A 14,129-nucleotide genomic window follows, 5' to 3' on the forward strand; every position below is an offset into this window, starting at 1 on the left:
AGGGAGCAGAGAAGAACAACTTGATAGTAGAAAGCTAGTTTTGTCTTTGCTTTATGCAACAGGATGACTACGTATATACTTTCAGGTACACCTGATATTGGTATTAACGAATCAACCCATGAAGCAAATTCTGATGCAGTCAGAGCGGCCAGGCTCTATGCCGAAATGGGTAATTGATTTGGGTGAGCATGATATAGTCTACAAACCTAGAGCTAGTATCAAAGGTCAGGCTCAATATAAATTTTATCATCGGTATAGTCTGCCACATCATACCATAATGATGTACATATATACCTCGAACTATAAGTTTATTAGTTATAGTTTAGTATAAATTTTAACATCAGTATGATCCGCCACATCATACCTCGATGATGTACATATATACCTCGAGCTATAAGTTTATAACTTATAGTCCAGTATAAATTTTAACGTCCGTACGATCTGCCACATCATACCTCAATGATGTACATATATACCTCGAACTATAAACTTGTAACTTATAGTTTAGTGTAAATTTTAACATCGGTATGATCCGCCATATCAAAGCTCGATGATGTACATATATGCCCATAATTATAAATTTGTAACTTATAGACATTGTTCACATGACAATGGAGGCCTACAATAAAAGAATACGAGAGGACACTTGTCCTAGACTTGTGCAACTCGCAATTCCTGCTACTGCTACCTTTGATCTTAAGGGACATATCCTTACTGCGCTAAAGAATATTCCATTTTCCGGAAAATACCATGAAGATGCATACAAGCACCTCGATGAAGTGAATGACATAGCTGACTATTTCAACATTCCCAATGTTCCTCGGGAGACTGTCTTGTTACGAATGCTTCAAGTTACTTTTAAAGGAGCAGCTAAAGACTAGCAAAAGGCACTTTCATCAAGTTCAATCACCACTTGGGTACAGATGCAAGAAGAATTCATCAAACAATTTTTCCCATAATCTAAAGTTTCTAAACACAAGAAGGCCATAGAAAACTTTGAACAACAAATAGTGAAGTCGTTGTATGAAGCTTGGGAGAGATACAAAGGGTTTATCAAAAATTCTCCCCAAAATGATTTAAATGAGTCGTAAGAGGTTTTGATCTTCTATGATGGGGTGAATATCACGACGAGGAAACTCCTAGATTCGCGAGGACCTTTAACTAAGAAGAATCCCATTGAGATAAAAGAATTAATTGAAGAGTTTTTGAAGCATTCACGGGAATATCACAACCCTCGTAATGATGGAACAAGGACGATCGGGAATGGTGCATCGGAAGATATGGCGGTGGCTATGGAAATGTTAAGTAACATTGATAGAAGAATGACCAATATGGACCAATCCATACACGCGATACGAGTGGGTTGTGAGAATTGCAATGGTCCACATTTGATAAAAGATTGTCATCTTGATGAAAATGGGAATAGGAAGGCTCAAGTCTTCTACTCAAGTGAAGATTGATATGATGAAGACCGGATGACTCCGAAGAAGGAATGGTTACCTTACGATGAGTACAAAAACCCAAAAAAAAGAGAAGTACAAACAAAACACAAAAGGGTTTTATCAAAAAGAAGAACCGGCACCCGAAAAGAAAACGGATTTTGAAACAATACTCGCCTGCTTTGCAGCCACGTCATAAAAGAGGCATGATGAAATAGATGAAACAATTAAAGATAAGTTAACTCTAATAAAAGAATAGCAGGATTTACTTAGAAAGCATCAAGCATTAATAAAAAGCATTGAAGCTCAACTCGGGCAGTTAACTATGTTGGTTAACGAGCGGCTACCTCCATAAATTCCCGATAAGAAACCCGCACCACATGTCATGGCCATCGATACTAAAGACGACCCTATTATGAGTTCCTACAAGCCTTGAAAGAAGAGACTAAGCAGCCTGAATCACAGCCAAAGCAGATAAAAGTTGAAAAGAAAATTGTTGTTGAATTATCAAACTTACGACATAAGGATTGAATCCTTACGATGTGGGCCAAGTATGGGCAGAAAAATTTTGCTGATGTTCTAGCTTATCAACCCTACTTTGACATTCCCTTATTTGGAAAGAGATCACCCACTGAAGTAAGAACATAAAAAGTTCATGAAGCAAGTTAAGGGTATTCCGATGAATACTCATTTTATTGAATCCGAGGCACAAGTACCCAAATATGCCAAATCTCTTCAAGATTTACTTCACACTCACCAATAACTAGAAAAGACATCCAAGGTATTCCTTAACGAGCAGATTTGTAAGGTTATTATGGATGGGATACTAAGGAAGATGGGAGATCCTGGGCGCCTTACACTTCCATGTAAGTTCATAAATAATATGAAGAAATATGCTTTAGTTAATTTTGGAGTAAGCATAAATTTGATGCCCTATTCGTTTTATCAAAATCTCAACCTTCCATAATAAAAAAGGCTACTAGTATGACAATTTGTATGGCTAACCGTTCAGTAACTCATCCTCGAGGCATATTTGAGGACATTTTGGTAAAAATTAGAAAATCTATTTTTCCAATAGACTTTATTGTACTTGACATGAAGGAGGATAAAGATGTCCCAATTATCCTTGGACCTCCTTTACTCAATACCGCATGAGCCTTGGTTGATATACGCGAGTCTAAGCTTACCTTACGAGTGGGAGATGATGAAATAACTTTTGGAGTGGAAGATGGATTCAAGAAAGACTATGCTCAAAGTGAAGTATGTTTCGTGCATGAAGAAAACGAGCTTGAGGATTTGGAGAAGTTGATGGAAGAAGAAATTCAAACAATAGAACAAGTCAAGCGTACTAAGCCAAGAGCATTAATTCCAATGGTTTTTGAAGTCTTTGCTTATAAAAATCCATGTTTTCTAGTTAGTGATGAAAGTGAAGAAGGCTTCCTGTCAAGTGATGAAGAAGAAGAAGTACACAAGTCTTGATACAACCAACTTTGGATAAGGAGGATGTCAAAGCTAGGGAGCTATAAGATGAAAAGAATGGCCTAAACTTATTGTTAATAAAGGGGTTAAGCGAAAGCTCGAAAAAAGGTGATTCTAAAGTGAAAAGGGAAAATTTTAAAAAAACTTATCTTAGAAGTGTGCAAGCATACATCAAAAGATGGAGGGAACAGAAGGTGCACATGGTGATTGAAACTCCAAACGATTCAACATGAGGTGGCATGGATTCCTGCTCATGACTCCAAGGAAAAGATGTGCTTCTCTAGAGGCAACCCGAGTTCGGTTTGCGTTTTTCTTTTCATTTTTCTTTTATTTCTTGCATTTTTATTTTTGCATTTTCATTATGCTTTAGGATAAATACTCATCCAATTAATCTTATTTTAAAAGATAAGTAAAAATCAAGTGTACGGTTAAATTTAAAGAGTGGATAAATTTTTAGGAACAAAATTGAATTTTTAGTCAAAAAAACCTCGACACCATGATGTGGGATTAAGCCCCACGACGTGGTAAAATAATTACTTCCCGATAATCTCGATCACTTTCAAATCTAGTTTTTTTTTTGAAATGAAATGATAGTTATATAGTTCAATACCACTCACGATCAAACGAGAAGCACTTGTCCCCACACTTCGATTTTTTCCGTTTTTAATCAATCTTCTCTCAATTCCGTGTGTGATCTTTGATTTCGGTAAGATCTACACTCTCTTATCTTGTTAATTTTTCTAATTTTTTGCATTTAGATTTGGTGTTTGTTCTTGAAATCTAAATGTCAAAATTGGTTATATATTCTACAAAACTATTGTTGCATGTGTGATTTATGAACATTAGAATGCTATTATATGCAACCCTTGGCAAAATTTTGGACTATTGATTCCTGATTTTGGTCCGATGATTAATTGTTGTTCACAACTCATGATGTGGCCTTCGAGCTCATGACGTGAGCTTAGTTCACACAGTTTTCTATGATGTTTATGCTATTATTTGATCTTTGTTTCTTCCTTTTGGTTTGTTTCTTGTCTATTTTGCAAAAAAATGGCCTCAAGGAGAACAAATGAGGAGTTTTACAGGAATATTTTTGACCGTCACCTGTTGTATCAACTTCTGTTCAACATGCCCAAAAGTGTGGCGACGAATTTTACAAAAAGGCTAGGGTGGTTACATGAAAGAGAATTCGTTGTGTCTCCTCGGATTGATTGGACCAAATTAGGAGAACTAGGAATCACGATGAGGATAGCTCTGTATCTCACGAAGACATTTACGAGGGACAGGTTTTCTTTCACTTATAATGGGTGGAAGAATGTATTTGCTATCAGCGTGCCTATTTTTCAAGAATTATGTGTGGAGTTTTTCGCGTCGGTATCACTTAAGGACACTACGGTGGATCCATACTTTTCTCGAGCTTTAGTATTTTGCGTTGGGGGCGAATATCAAGAATGAAGTTTAGCGGCATTTTCTTGGAGGATGGGTATTTATGACAAGAATGAAACAAGATCTCCAGTTTTTGATATTTTTTGCGAACGGGGCATTCCATTCGGGTGTCTCTCAAGAGAGCCACATCCAGACACCAATTCATTGACTCCTCCATCGATTGGTTACCTTTGATATCAACCATAAAAAGCATGGTGACGAAGTGACATGTTTAGATTTAATTGTTCTTCTTGTTGTCTATTATTGCATCGAAAATATTTTGCAACATCCCATACCATCTTGGTAGTTATTTGGGTAGCAAGGCGGCCATATCACGAGCCGGAAGCCCTATCGCAAGAGGACATTTTGTTGCTCACTTAGTGACGTCTTATGGTCTTTTGACGCCTCTTTTGACTTGTACCTTAATATGTAAGGCATGGGACGATCTTTCTTTGGGATATTTGGAGTCCATGTATGTTAGTGTTAATATGGGCTCGTATTGGAGTATATTTGCCGATAATGATGGGGAGTAATTTGGGCAACCTGAGCATCAGCCGCGTCCAAGAGGAATAAGAAATGTGAGGGGGTGTGGTGAGAAAGGCCAACCGGTGCAACAACATGCACTCATGGGAGGAGGACCATTCCGCGATGAGATGATGGTGGGTTATTTTGATCGAATGAGCTTGAGTATGAACTGGATTGGTGGTAAAATGGAAAACATGATTCAACACTTCAACTATAATCAAACACCTAACTTAGGAAATCAATAACCAATTTGCCCTTCATGGAGCGAGTATTAGTCGCGACAGGGAGACAGAGCAGAGATAAGTGGAGCACAGGATGACGAAGATGAAGAATCATTCTCTATCTTTTTATTTTTAGTGTGTTTTAGCTTTTGAGTTTTTATGTTTAAAAACTTGTAACCAAACGATGTGATGGTTGTTTTTCGTCTTTCTACCATATGTTGTTTTGTTGCAGATTTAGTAGAATATCATGAGAGAAAAATGAGAGAATAGAGATAAGAGCGTACGAGAAAAGCCGTATCATTTCGAGTTATGCGTCGAGGCCCATGATTTTTAATAAGTCTGGGGTCAATTTTGAGAGAAAAAAGAGACTAGATATGAGGCAAGAGTGAAGAAAAATAGATTCTTAGTAGGGTCTTAAATTCATCTATTCTTTCAATTGCATGTCACTTGGAATAAAGAATTATTTCAAAACTGCATCTGTGAAGATCCAATTCTCACAACGTGAGCCTTCACTCCTCACGTCTTTAGCTCTATGCCATCAAGCTTCAACTTTCTATTTATTACGACACCACGACGTGATTCCTATTACCATGTCGTGAGTAGTCAAAAAAATGGCATTTCTTTTGCTCTTCCCACTTTACAATGTGGCGTATGTTCGCATATGTTTTTCCACATTAAGATACTGTGCTTTGAAGATTTTATGCACCACACTTCTTGCAGATGCAAGTTTCTGATTCACATTTTTTTTGCTACAATTACGTATCTCAAAAGATCCAAGTTCTAATCACATACTCAATGTGTTGAAGTTTTCCACATGCATTCTGGAATCGATCTCGCTACTACTACCCTAGGGGAGTCTATTCTTTTTCCTCCCTTTCATTGCTTTTAAATTATTTTATGCGTACAATGAGGGAATTCTATGTAATAAGTGTGGGGTAGGAGTTCAAAAAATAAATTACTAGGAATTTAAGATTTTAAAAATAGATTTGAAATAATAATCTAAAAATTGAATCTAGTGATAATAAAAAATAAGTTGCTAGTGTTGCGTGTGATGATCCAATTCGATCTCAAATATTTAATTGAGCCAACATATGTTATAGTGTATTTGTGGCTTCCCATTCCTAGTGAAAAGTCATGAGAAACGAAAGATAATCTTGTAGCTTATATGGCATAATAAGTTTTGCATCACGTACTTGAAATCTATCCAGGAGAGCTTATGTAGTCATTGCACGTAGACTAATACCTCTAACTAATAAAGGTTTAATTTAAGCTCCCTTGCTTAAGCATGTAGGATTTGAGCGAAAATAGTGAGATATTAAAGAAAAGAGAAGATTACCAAAATGTTGTAAGAATTTTGGAGTTGTCAAAGTATAAAGATCAAAAGATCAAAAATTCTAAAGATAGCAAAAATCAAAGAAAAAGGTGGTGAATTCAAAGAAATCAAAGAGAAAATATCAATGAAGTGAAGAATTCCAAGAGCTCCATTGTGGTATCAAAGTTGTAATTCTTTCTAGATTATGTATGCTTGGGTAGCTTAACCAAAAATACCTTAAGTTTAAGAAAGATTTTTGAGGATGGATTCGGAGGGTTGTAGAAATGAGTGTCGTATAAGCTAAGAGGTGAAGGTTCATAAGGATTGTGAGTATTTAGGATTGGGAATTTTTTAGGAACCTTAGACCTAAATATGTGCATTGAGGTCTTGGTATAATGGTTGAGTTCAAAATGGAGTGTCTTATGTGATATTGGTGATGAAAGTTTAATTTAAAAACTAATTAATTTTGCTAGAGGGCAAGAAAAAGGTAAGTTTGCGGTATTTTTATATTGCCATATTTATACACATTTTTAGGCAGTATTTTAATACATTTTATTTTATATTTTGGTTATTTGCAAAGATATATGGTACTTATTGGATTAAATTGTATGTTGCAGCCAAAAGGAACACTCTTGAAGATAAAGGACCATAATTGACAAGAATAGGAGCTTTGGAGAATTAGAGCTTCAAAGAAGAAAAATTCCAGCCAAAGACCGAGTTCACAACATGAGGGATCAAATCTCACGACGTGAGAACCAAGTTCTAGAAAATTGACATACAGGAAGTCAGAATCCTTGTTCAATACGAATAACTACTTAGCTCACGATGTGAGACACTAATTATCACGACGTGAGCAACGTATTTTCCAAAGTATAAATATTCCTTCATTCTTACCATTTGAGGAGGATTTTGGAGACTTTTTGAGAGCTTTCTGGAGGAAAGGTATTTTGAAGAACCGATTTTAGAGTCCAAGAAGTGCACAAAAGATCCTTTTGAAGGAGATTTAGAGATTGAAAAACACATCATTAAATTATTTTGGTATACTTTAATCATGTCAACTTATATTGAGATTATGTTTGTGTTTTCAGCCATGAGTAGCTAAATTTAGTTACTTTCATTTCCCTAGATGAAGCTTTAACTCTATGGTTTAGTTAGCTAATTTATGAATTTTAATACTTGGTTCTATGTTTGTGTTTGATTATCATTACCTAGCATGTTGATATTTGCGGCTTTGATTGCTTGAAATCAGGTTTTGTGTAGCTTAGTGACCATTAAATTACATGAACTTGTTACCTAGTAGTTTAGTGACTATTAAATTGCTAGAGCTAGGATCGACCAAATCTTAGATAAGTGATAAAAGTAACTAATTTTGTTGTGCTAGACAACATAAATTATTACCATAATTGTGTTTGATTAGATAAATCTTACATAGCTCATCTATAATTAGTAACTAATTATGTGTCCTGCTTATGTATGACCATACATGGTAGTTCATGAATTGGTGAAAAGATTAATAAATTTGGACTTGAATAATAATTGGTAACCAACTTTAATAATCCATAATTAGCAGCCAACCGTAGAGGAGAAGTGGATTCGAAATAAACGTAACCGTTTTTAGAATATTGATTAAAACTATTAGTTAATTGTTTTAGTTTGTCTGAACTTGTAAAATCAGATAAAAAAAACATTTTAAACTTTTGCTTGTTTTTGGTTTATTTTTAGTAATTAGGTTAGTTAACTAAATCTTCTCCCTGAGTTCGATACCCGACTGTTTGTGCTATATTATTTTTGAGTAGGTCCACTCCCTTAGTAATAATAGTTAGTTAGATAGTTGGTAAAACTAGTAGGTGTAATATTACGAACATCAAAAAATGAAATGTCGTGACTATCGAATTTCAAATTAGTATATTATTCATTCCAAATATTCAAATATCTGGGTTTCACTAAGGATTGAACCATTTCTATTCATACTCAATACATGAAGATAATACACACAACAATTTATATTCTCATAAGTTCTAACTTGACACGATATTTTACTAGCTTGTATCCCATCCTTCAATAAACATATCAAGTCTAAGTCCTAACTTCTTGAAGCAACTAAACATCATGCTTATATAGGTAGTCCTTTTATTCTTGCACCTGCAAATGCAATTTTTCAAAAGAACTATTAAGAATATAAATTCAACCTCCTAAACTTGTAGTACTGAACACATACCTTGGGATGATGATAATAATGTGATCCAATTTTCAAATATCAAGCTTTCCACATTGAATTCAACATCTAATATTTCATTATATGGGAATTGGGTATCTTAATATAAAGATTTTAAGTGGACTCTAAACCCATCCTTACAGCCGCCTTGTGCACAAGATCTCTTGTTAACCCTTTGGTTAGATGATTGGCTAAATTCAATTGAGGTTTTACAAATTCCACAAATATCACATCAGTCATGATGAGCTTACGAATCATGTTATGTCAAGCACCTACATGTCTACACTTTCCATTGTACACTTGACTATAAGCCTTAGCCAAGGTTGCAGGACTGTCACATTTGATAGAAATGGTAGATATCGATTTGGGCGATAATGGAATTTCATAAATCAAATTCCTTAGCCACTCAGCTTCTTTATGGGTAGCAGACAATGCAAAAAACTCAGACTCCATGGTTGAGTTAGTAATACAAGTATGTTTCTTAGATACCCAAGAAATGGAACCTCCTAGAAGAAGAAACACCCAACCACTTGTAGAGGAGTGATCCTCAAAGTTGTTAATCCAGCTGGCATCTGAATATCCATCCAAAACCAAAGGATATCCACCATAAGTTAAACCATAATTCATGCTCCCTTTCAAATACTTGAATACTCTACTCACAACTTGCCAATGAGTTGAAATAGGATTACTAGTATATCTACTAAGCCTTCCCACAACATATGTTATATCAGGTCTAGGACTAATCATGGCATACATTAGACAACCAATAGCCCTTGTGTATTCAAGTTGAAACATTGGAGATCCTTTACTAGGTAGAAACTTAAGACTAGGATCTACAGGAGTGCTAACAGGAGAACAATTCTCAAAGTTAAACTTTTCAATATCTTCTGGATGTAATGATATTGAGAAATTGAAATCCCATTGTTTCCTTTTCTAATTCTTATACCAAGAATTACCTCAGCCTCCCCTATGTCTTTCATGTCAAAGCTAGATGATAAGAATTTCTTGGTTTTATCAACTTCACCTTGATCAGTACCAAAAATTAACATATCATCAACATATAGACAAATTATAACTCCTTTACCAGAAGAATCAAATTAGCTACATACACATTTGTTATCCTGGTTTAATGAAAAACCATTAGACAATATCATATCGTGAAACTTTTAATGCTATTGTTTTGGTGCTTGTTTCAAACCATATAATGATTTTTTTGACGTACACACCTTATGTTCATTACCAGGCATCACAAACCCTTCATGTTGTTTCATGTAACTTTCCTCATCCAAGCCACCATTCAAGAATCTAGTTTTCACATCCATTTGGTGAATCACAAGATTATGTATAGCTACAAGAGCTAACAATAATCTAATAGTGGAAATTCTAGCAGCAGGATTTACAGAGTTTTCACATCCATTTGGTGAACATCATGTAACACCCTAATTTCCGATTAATTTACAGAGTTATAATCATGAGTCAAACAAATAAAAGTTTGAGGTTACAAATTCAAATATTTGAATTCCAACAGTTAAATTTATATTTCAAGACTAAGTATGGGGTGTATGAAATGAAATTATAATTACTTGAATGTCAAATCGATGATAGGTGGAGTTATGAGGAACCGAACTGAGACTTGAGGACTTTAAAGTCATAATATTGCATAGAGGGGCAATAAAGTTATTGTTTCAAACGTAAGGACATAAGGGGAAATGTTTTGGGTTGAATTGAGGTCCTTAGGGCCTAATTTTGTCAGTCACTTAAGTTAAGGACCCTTAAACACAACTTAACCCTAATATCCATTTTGCTTGGAATTCTCGTTTTTGAAGACCTTTCAGAAGCGCTTGGACAATCCCCATAGATTGAACCGTTGGATCATCTAGAAATTTGGAGTGTAGCTTCCCAAGATATATATTGAAGTTTCGACCGTTGGAATTTTAATTGCACTGCCTGGAGCGCAAGTTACAAGTCGTCGATCATGGCAGAAATTTTAGGGTTGTTGTCGGAATCGTTTTACGTGAAAGGCTTGTATGGAGCTTTCAATCTCAAAAACCTAGGTATGATTTATTTCTCATTTCATGAAAATGTCCTATAAGTCCTAGGTCTGATGTGCTACAGACCGGGAACATGTTAATCGAACATGAGACTTAATGGGTTGAGTGGATTGAATCATAACCCCAGTTTTATCTTTCTGAAAAATGGACCAATCTATCCATATCTTTGAGAGACCATATCTCGATCATGAGAAACCTTTTAGTCAAAACCAAAGCTCAGAGTTTCGTTTTTGAGTCCTCTGCGTTTCATTTTTTTGACCAAAAATAAAAAATGCTTCTAACAAGGGTAAAATCGACAATTTATCCAGACTGGTCTGTAATGAACTGTTTTGCGAGACAGTTTTGTAAAAATCACCAAAAATTGTAGAAAAATCATACATCGGTGTGTAAATACTACTTTTAAAGATAAGGACCTAATATTCATTCATGTAAAATATTTTTGAAAAATAGGGTGCTTCATGCGGAGGGGAAATAAGTCCCAATCAGACCATAACTTTCATGTAAAAATCTGGAAAAATTAACCCATGAGTCATTTGTATTTTAGGGTATCAAATAACCATAACTTAACTCTATTTGCTATTATTAGGAAGCTTGAAGGTTGACTTGGTTTAAAGGGTGTCTCGGCCTACTTTGGAGATTGTTTTGCTACTAGAGGTGAGTTCCTCACTTCGTAACCTTAGGGTATTATATGCCTATTGTTAGGTCGGGTGAGACTAGGCACTATATGGTTGATAGTTAAAGTAGTACTTGTTGCATTAGTTATATTTGGTGTACTTATTTGTTATGTGGAATGTATATGCATGATATGTGATGGTTTTTATACAAAAGAACATCCTATGTGCTCATGCAAACCCTAATGCTTGGATCTAGGTTTCTCTATTGTACATGCAATTCATCCAAGGCTCAAGAACCCTAATCTAGCATCTGCATTTCGAAATTATCACATAAGAGAAGATCTAGATTATTACCTCTTCTTCAATGGCTTGAATCTTCTTGTCTTTAGAGCTTAGAGTCACAAGTGTCACTCCTCTAATGGCTTACAAACACCACCAGAAAGAGAATGACTTATGAGAAGGAGGAGGAGCACCAAAAACGACCTAGGGTTCTTCCAAGAGAGTTCATCAAGTTTTTGGGGCCATAGGGGTCTTTGTATAGTGAGGTCATTAGGGTTTTCGACTAGGAAACCCTAATTTGACTGCTTAGGCCCTAAGCAGCCCATGGACTCCCTATAGAACACCCCTTGGACGAATTCCTTATGGGCTTCCCATAGAATTCGTCCAATCTATGTTCCAAGGTGATCCATAGCCCAATTGCAATTATTTTATAATTACATTTCCAGTCCCCCTTAGTTTAATTAATGTATTTTAGTCAAAAAAGTAACTATCAATTAATTATTGACTAATATTAATTAAACAATATGATTTCTCCTTTAATATATTATTCATATAATATATTAATAAATCATAATTAATCCTCTTTCTCCATAAATCATCCTATCAAGTTGCTTTGATGAAGGCACCCAAAAGGACCATGCACAACCGGGTCAAGTACATACCAAATATAGTTACGGGCATATACACTAATCCATCAGTCTCCCACTTGGATAAGTCTAGTAACTATAATGAAACTGTTGGATATAGTGTCTAAGTCCATAACTTTATTTGGTATGTACTTAACCCGACCCGACATGGTCCATTTGGGTTGCATGGCATTGCAATACTTGGATAGACTAGATGAGAGAATGAGGCACTTATGATTATTAATATATTATAAGTTCTAACATATTAATAATAGTATTATTTAATTAGTATTGATCAAGTATTAATCTAGTATTAATTTGGTGATCAAAGTGAGACTAATTAAATATATAGGGTTGATTATGACAATCATCAATTCTTTTATGGTGGATTAATGATCCATGGTTTATGGGTTTGGATATAACCATATGGAGCTCCATGGATAGTCCATGGGAGTCACAAACCCATGGGTCATGAGAAATGAAGAATCATGACAATTAAGAGTATTCATGTGAAAACCCTAATTGTGACAACACTATAAAAGGAACCCTTTGGCTAGCAAATCGGCGACCTAGTGTTTCTAGAGAGGGCATTACTGATTTTCAAGTGTAAGAAGTATTCTCTCAAGTTATTCCATGTTTTTTGGTGTTGTGTGAAGCATTTGAGGCACAACATTTGGGGTGCTAGGCTCACAAAGTCTTGAAGGAATCCAATCAAGCACAAGGTATGTATTTCGACTAGTTTTATGTTTTATGTAATCCCCATGCCATGCTAGTTAGGATATAACCTTGAAAAAGAAATTTGCATGTATATAGAGAAAAAATAGATTCAAGGTTATTAGGGTTGCATGTACACTTAGGAAGGTTTAGAATGCTCAAAACCCATCAGTGGTATCAGAGCCTAGGATTGTTTTCTGTATAGTTGATGCAAAACTACTTAAAAATCAAAAATTCTGCACTCCGACGATTGGGCTCACCGAGTTCATGGGGAGGACTCGCCGAGTCCATGAACAAATTCATCTTACTCGACGAGTAGAATCATGCACGCGACGAGTAGGAGCGTGTTGGGCAGTTTTTTCAAGTTTTGTTGCTGGAAATGGATTAAAATCATTATCCCAATCTGTTTTGGACTTGTAAAATCTATTTTTCAAAATGATAATGATTATGTTAACCCATTTTACATGACTTTTATAAATTTTCAAGTATTGTATATGTTTATATGATTTCTTGAAATTGCTTGAAATGAATTTGTGTTCTTATGAGTTTTAGAAGATCACAGGAATTATGTGTAACCTCCATGTGTGTTTAATTCATGATCTTAATGGCAATGATGGTGTCCATAACTTGTCCTCAAGTTATGGATAACCAAAAGTCACTTGTTTAAATTGTGATTAAAGAACTAAAGAAGTTTCATAAAATGAAGAGTCTTCATTTTCTGAACCATTAAAACTCATAAGTTACAAATTGAAGAGACTTTGAATAGTTTCAAATCTTGCCCTCAAGTTTTGGAATTTGAAAAGTCTTACACTTTAATACTTTAATTCCAAATTAAACCTTAGATTTTTAAAAAGTTTAAAAATCAACACTTATACTATTATTATAATTTTATTATATAGGTATGTATAAGAATATGTCATTCTTACCGTTAGTAGGCCTCATTCACAAAGCCGGTCTATAAGGGGTATAAGGTTGTTGCCTATAAAATGGTGACTTAATGGGTGTCCACTCTCACCCACTGCTTCCTTGATCGGTGGAGGGTCGTTAGCCGAATGGGTAGGATACGACTTTAAATACTCATTAAAAGTATAATGAATTATAAAGTAACTATACATTATAAATTCCCAATCTTAGTTACTTTAGGAAAATGTGAAATTGGTGCTAGCCCATAAAATTACACTTTGTACCTTACCAAGTCGTTAGTGGAGCGTGTGTGGTTAACCGGCACA

At 35.1% G+C, this 14,129-nt stretch overlaps 1 non-coding gene across 1 annotated transcript; it reads right to left on the minus strand.

Moving 5' to 3' along the window:
* Nucleotides 1–971: 971 nt before the first annotated feature.
* On the minus strand, nucleotides 972–1,078 carry LOC145103643 (small nucleolar RNA R71). Its single transcript, XR_013706723.1, has one exon. It is a non-coding gene; the product is annotated as a small nucleolar RNA R71 (small nucleolar RNA).
* Nucleotides 1,079–14,129: the final 13,051 nt, after the last annotated feature.

The sequence above is a fragment of the Lactuca serriola genome, chromosome 4, assembly GCF_051521515.1.
Source record: "Lactuca serriola cultivar US96UC23 chromosome 4, Lser_US96UC23_V15, whole genome shotgun sequence".
Classification (NCBI taxonomy): Eukaryota; Viridiplantae; Streptophyta; class Magnoliopsida; order Asterales; family Asteraceae; genus Lactuca; species Lactuca serriola.